The sequence below is a fragment of the Anticarsia gemmatalis genome, chromosome 21 (genome assembly GCF_050436995.1).
Source record: "Anticarsia gemmatalis isolate Benzon Research Colony breed Stoneville strain chromosome 21, ilAntGemm2 primary, whole genome shotgun sequence".
In the NCBI taxonomy this organism is placed as follows: domain Eukaryota; kingdom Metazoa; phylum Arthropoda; class Insecta; order Lepidoptera; family Erebidae; genus Anticarsia; species Anticarsia gemmatalis.
Genome location: NC_134765.1, coordinates 9,713,862 through 9,719,861, shown reverse-complemented (window position 1 = coordinate 9,719,861; position 6,000 = coordinate 9,713,862). Strand labels below are relative to the sequence as shown.

General features: G+C 33.8%; 1 protein-coding gene across 1 annotated transcript in view; it reads left to right on the top strand.

The window, feature by feature from the left end:
• The first annotated feature begins 463 nt into the window (after nucleotides 1-463).
• LOC142982340 (neural cell adhesion molecule 1-like) overlaps nucleotides 464-6,000 on the top strand; it is a 150,137-nt gene continuing 144,600 nt past the window's right edge. The window contains exon 1 of the mRNA XM_076128801.1: nucleotides 464-595. The gene's annotated coding sequence lies outside the window, so the exon portion shown is untranslated. The remainder of the gene's footprint in view (nucleotides 596-6,000) is intronic.

Sequence of the window (6,000 nt, the reverse complement as noted above, 5' to 3'; positions counted from 1 at the left end):
ACAAAACAAGCGGCCTGATAGAATATAACATTTGTTATTCATAGCAAAACTAAAAACATGAACAAGCAAAACTTTTCCCCGCTGAAAGCAAACCACATAGTGTTCGACAAATACCACTTACTACACTGAACGTGATTTGCGGTTATCACTGCGGTCGGCGGCAAACGACACCTCAAAACGATACCCGTGACGTCATTACATAACCATCACAATCTAATCCCCATCCGTCCGTGTGGTAAGCACGAGAAATTTTTCAAAGCATGTTTACTTGCCTAGCTAACGAGTGTCGGAAAACTTCCATTTTCAAACACACCTATGTGTGCATAACCCTACCGTGTGCAAAATATACAAACCCCACCAGCTTGTTTGAATAGTAAAGTCTTCTAAATTCAGACGGGTAATACTACGGTACAGTATGAAGGTGCAAGCGGCCGGTATATTTTATATCAGTGCGCAACGAGACGTCGGGAAGGGCGCACGCCTCGCCCCCTAATTTTCCGGAGTCGTGAGTGAACTTTTGTGACGATAATTCGGTGACAGTGTTTATTTGAGTTTACGCAAAGGAATGTCTTTTACGACCTAATATAAAGTTTTCGTAAGTAGTTTTCAACTATTTTTGATATTTTTAATTACTTTTTGTAAGTTAAAGGAAACGGCAATCAATCATTTGATAAGTTATTCTTTTATGATTAAGCGACTCGCGAAGATTTGATTTAAGTTCATAACTGGAAAATTCATCGAAAATTTTAAGTATTATTTTAAGAAAGTTGGTGAAAATTTCTTTTTAGAAGTAATTGTAGTTGATATGACTTTTTAATTTGCACGATTCTGAGTAACTGTAGAGTTTCAAAGATATTTCTAATGAGTTTTGACGAAGTCTAGAATTTTTTTCTATGTATTTTTCGCCTATTAAAATGAAGTTAAAAAGAGAAATTTGTAGTAATTATGAAACTTAATAACACTTTTAATTTGTTGTAGAGTTTTTTTAATTGGATATTGATTTTATAATTACTGTAAAACTTCATCGAAATAAGAACTTTATTGTGATATGAAAATGAACATTTCATTACGTTAATGTATTTGAGCGATAAAAATATATTGACGGTAGTATTTTTGAAATCGATTATAATAATTGGGAATCATAGAGGCCGTGTAGTTAATAACTTTCACTGATTAATTGGCCAATAAAAAAGAAGGAAAATTGATGTGTGTTTCGAAATTATACTAGTAATTAGCATAGTACTAGTTTAAGTTCTTTACTGGTTTGAACTATGACGTTCAAACCATATATCATGTATCTCAGTTAACAATTATTTGAAAATCCCTATAGTGTACATTGCTGTCTCCTTTAGATTATAGTGAATTACACGTAACGTCAAAGCAGCAATGTATTGTATAGTGGCTATCAATTTGACGAACAATAGTTGTCAACTTAGATACATGTTACGTCCGCATATTAAATTGTATGTGACGGTGTGAACTTAAAATAAGTTGAATTAAAATTTAATTAAATTAGTCATACCATTCATAAGCTCTTTTTACGTTAAATTTGTCATGTTTATGCCCGATGTATCATTAGGTATGTACATGTCGATTTCGGTGGTATTTTTGTAATCTTGAACGTAACCAGTAGCTGGCAAGAGATTGATATTGAATAGAGCATCTATGTGTCGGTAAATATGCAAGTTCTCACATAAATTTATCCATGTACATAATGAGCTTAAAAGTTTAAAGATGTTTGTATCTACCATTTTGCTTATTTCCTTAACGGAATAAGAATTAGAATACATCAATATATTGACTCTTTCTCAATCGTTTACTGTACACGTGTAATTTTTTTTTTCATTTTATTACAAAAATATTCCTTCCGTCAGTGTCTTACTGCAGTCTTTACCAATACCTTAACAGAAAACAGGTCTTATAGTAAAAACTATTCTTATTCGAATAGCAAACAGTACCCAGTAAATAAGTAATCAAGTGACGCATAAACCACGTGAATGAAACCAGGAAACTCATTAATATTTCCATTATGAACTCCAGACTCGAGACAATCTAATGGAGTTTTCTCCTAGGTTATATGTCCAATTACCTGCACTATCTAGGCTACCTAGGCGACCTACGTCTTTTAGAATAAGGAGGATTGTAAATCAAATGAAAGGGGAAGTAAAAGATTTGTTATTTTTAAAATGTATTATTATGATTTTAGTTGTTTTTGTAGTGGTTTTCTAAGGTTGAATTTGTGTAGCGATATCTTAAGGTTGAAAAGATTTGTGTTGGTTCTGTGTTTAGTCCCCGTGCAGGGTGAAATTGTATTGGCGTTTCTGTTGTCTATGAGCTTTTTGGGATTGAAAATCTTATTAAGCAGTGATAGTGTAGAAACATACTTGTTAATTGTATATTACGTACTAGAAATGAATAAATAAATTTGGTAGAAATTGTTAAACATTAAATTACACGGGAATCAACGTATGTATACATGGTTCATCTTTGATTGTTTGATATTTCAAGATAAAAGTAAAGTAGTTTAACATTTAAGTTGAAGTATTTATTGTGTATTTATACTTAGTGAATTTGGTCGTTGTCATTGTCTTTTTTATCTATATCATACTAGCTTTTACCCGCGACTTCGTTCGCATTAGATAGTTTTTTAGATAGTAGTATTTCCCGGGGTAAATAGTAGTCTATGTCCCATCTCGGGTATCAAAATATCTCCATACCAAATTTCATGCAAATTTGTTCAGTAGTTTAGGCCTGATTGAGTAACAGACAGACAGAGTTACTTTCGCACTTTTAATATCAAATATGGATTTTAACTAGCTCAATAGTTAAATAAATGCTCACATATATATGGATTGATGAGTAGTTTGATAAGCCCTAGAGCTACAATGAGTATCTATCCATACTAATATTATAAATGCGAAAGTAACTCTGTCTGTCTGTCTGCTACTCAATCACGCTTAAACTACTGAACCAATTTGCATGAAATTTGGTATGGAGATATTTTGATACCCGAAAAAGGACATAGGCTATATATCATCACGCTACGACCAAAAGGAGCAGAAGAGCCGTAATTAATGTTACAAAAACGGGGAAAAATTTCACCCATTCGCTCTTATTGGACGCAAGCGAAGTTGCGCGGGTCAGCTAGTACTAATACATATAATAACGAAGAAAGATTTGTTTGTTACTCTTCCTCGCATAACGTACTCGACGGATAATAAAAGTAAGGAATTCCCAAGTAAACACAGGAGATATATCGTTATAAAACTAGTATAGCAGGAAGATACAGGTTATTTGAAATAGGCCACAACCTCAGTGGAACTAGAAAATATAATGAGAAAACTTTTGCTTGTATTCTACATATATGTGGAACTCACCGAACAAAGAGAATATTTTACTAATACTCATTATTTATTTGTGTTTATTCCATACAATGATGAATGAAAAGATCTCGAATATCTTGTTAAATTTTACTTATTGGAAGTCTGTTCGTCTGTTCCGTTTTAATCTATAGAAATAAAAATGAACTACCAAAATGTATGTACGCGCATAATTTTTGAATTACTAAATCGTATTGGATAATTCTTTTTTTAACATCTTTGTTACTGTGGGGACAATGTTTACATGGGATCGATGGGATCAAAATTCCCACGAGAATGGAATCAACGTTATAAAATTGTTCTATACCTGGACGATGTCGGGCCAGTCAGGTAGTGGATAATAGATAAACCAATCTATTTGTTTTTTTATCATGGAGGTATTTGGAAGCCGAGGGTTAAACTGTAAAACGCAGGATAATTTATCTTACGAAATTCGTCTTCTTATCGGCGATACAAAAGTATGAAATGATTGTACGCTTACTGAGCCACGTAAATCATAAATTAATTAGGTATAAATAAATACATACATACTTACATACATAATATCACGCCTCTTTCCCCATAGGGGTAGGCAGAGACGGTACGATCCTTACAAACTTTCCTTGCCTCATTCACATCCATACATCTTGTCATACTGGACCGCCTATTGGGTCTCAATGACATTGTTATTCATGCTGTAAAACTAACTTGCATGACTGATTCAAATCTTTAGATAATAAAAGTATTTTTTTTTATGAATTAGAGTTTAAATGCTATGGCCGAGATCGGTTGGAGAGCATCAACATCATCATTTCGATTTTGTACCTAGTGACCAAACTCCGTAATTTTTTTAATTGGACCCTATGTTAAATCTACATTGGGGTTTATATGTAATACTAATTGAAGGGTTCAAGACCATGTACTTTAAACTTTGTACATAACAGCTAGCTAACATCGTATAAAACCGATGTATTTAATTAAACATTTCATGTTTTAGAATCTTAGGTCTGTATTATCATTTACCGAACACAGGTTAACTGGGCTAAGGACTTAACTTCGGGGTACTATGTACGGTCTGCGTCGAAAATATGTATAACTAGCTACCCGCGCAACTTCGCTTGCGTCACAGAGAATGGGTGAAATTTTTCCCCGTTTTTGTAACATTTTTTACTGGTACTCTGCTCCTATTAGTCGTAGCGTGATGATATATAGCCTATAACCTACCTCGATAAATGGGCTATCTAACACTGAAAATTCAAATCGGACCAGTAGTTCCTGAGATTAGCGCGTTCAAACAAACAAACAAACTCTTCAGCTTTATAATATTATATAGTATTATAATAGATATGTCAGTGCGTAGTTACATATTTTTGAGACTGACTGTATGTTGTACATATGTATGTAATAAAGTTAAAAGCTTTTTTGTCTGGAACTATTAAGTGATCACTGACTGTAAACACTGTATCATTAGTTCGAGATATAGCTATAAACGTAAGCGGAATTGTGAGGTACAACTATTATAGTTGAAAATATTTCAACCGAGATTGGAACAATGCTGCAATTTTTCCGACCGTCAGAATCGAACCCGAGATAGCGTGAACGGTTCTCACATACACAACAGCACAGACAATGAAATGAATCATTAGGATTTTCATTGTTTTTTTTTGTTAGCCCTTTATGTGTCCTACTGCTGGGCAAAGGCCTCCCTTCTTTCCTGTGTCCAAAATTGTCCCAATCTGTCTGTCTTGTGTCATTAGGTTATCAAGTTTTAAATAAGCCGGTAGTCTCATAACCTTTGGTTTGAACCCTAGACCACCTGAGGGAAGCGTTATATCATTGTAGCATTATCCTGACTATAAATTACAACTACTGTCCACGTAGAAATTAGTTTGGTGTGTTGACACTGTCACGAACTTTTCACAAAGATACAACTATGAAAAATTACCGCGTCCCAACAGAGCGAAGCAAAAGCACTACAATGTATTTTACTAACATATTTTTGTTCTATATTTTCCGTAAAGTAAGTGGCCGCGCTAGTGTCAAAGGTTTCAAGCTATATTTTTGGTATTATATAACAATTGTTGGAGAAAATAAACCGTAGCTCAATTTTCTAAATTCGGCAAGGCAAGCAAGCAATTCGACAATCGACTAGGTAACGTTAGACAATAAAATTTATTTAAAGATTTTCATAAAATTTGTCGGTGCCAGTTGTCGCTGGTCGATAGTGGTTAGAAATCGCGCTGTGGGAACGACTATTTAACGTGCCTTTTTAGAGTACGGAGACATTAAGTTCAAACAATCTTTGGAGTGCCCGCGCTTATAAATGATAAACTTAACTACACACAACCCACTTTACGATTTATTGTCTTGCATAAAGAAAGGTTCGATTCTGGAAAACCATTGGTCCATAAGTTCCTTACTTTTTAAAAAAGACTAGCGCCACCTTTGAAAAGAAACTAATACCTTTCCATAATAATAATTGTTATGCTTACCAATTTTATATTTTTTCCTTATTAATCATAAAATGTCTATCTTGGACTCGTTATTGACTATAGAACCCATGGTTAAAACGAACAAAAATACTAAGTTTCGCTCAATAGTATTACGAAGAACACGGTCTGTTTTCTTAAAAGGATTGATA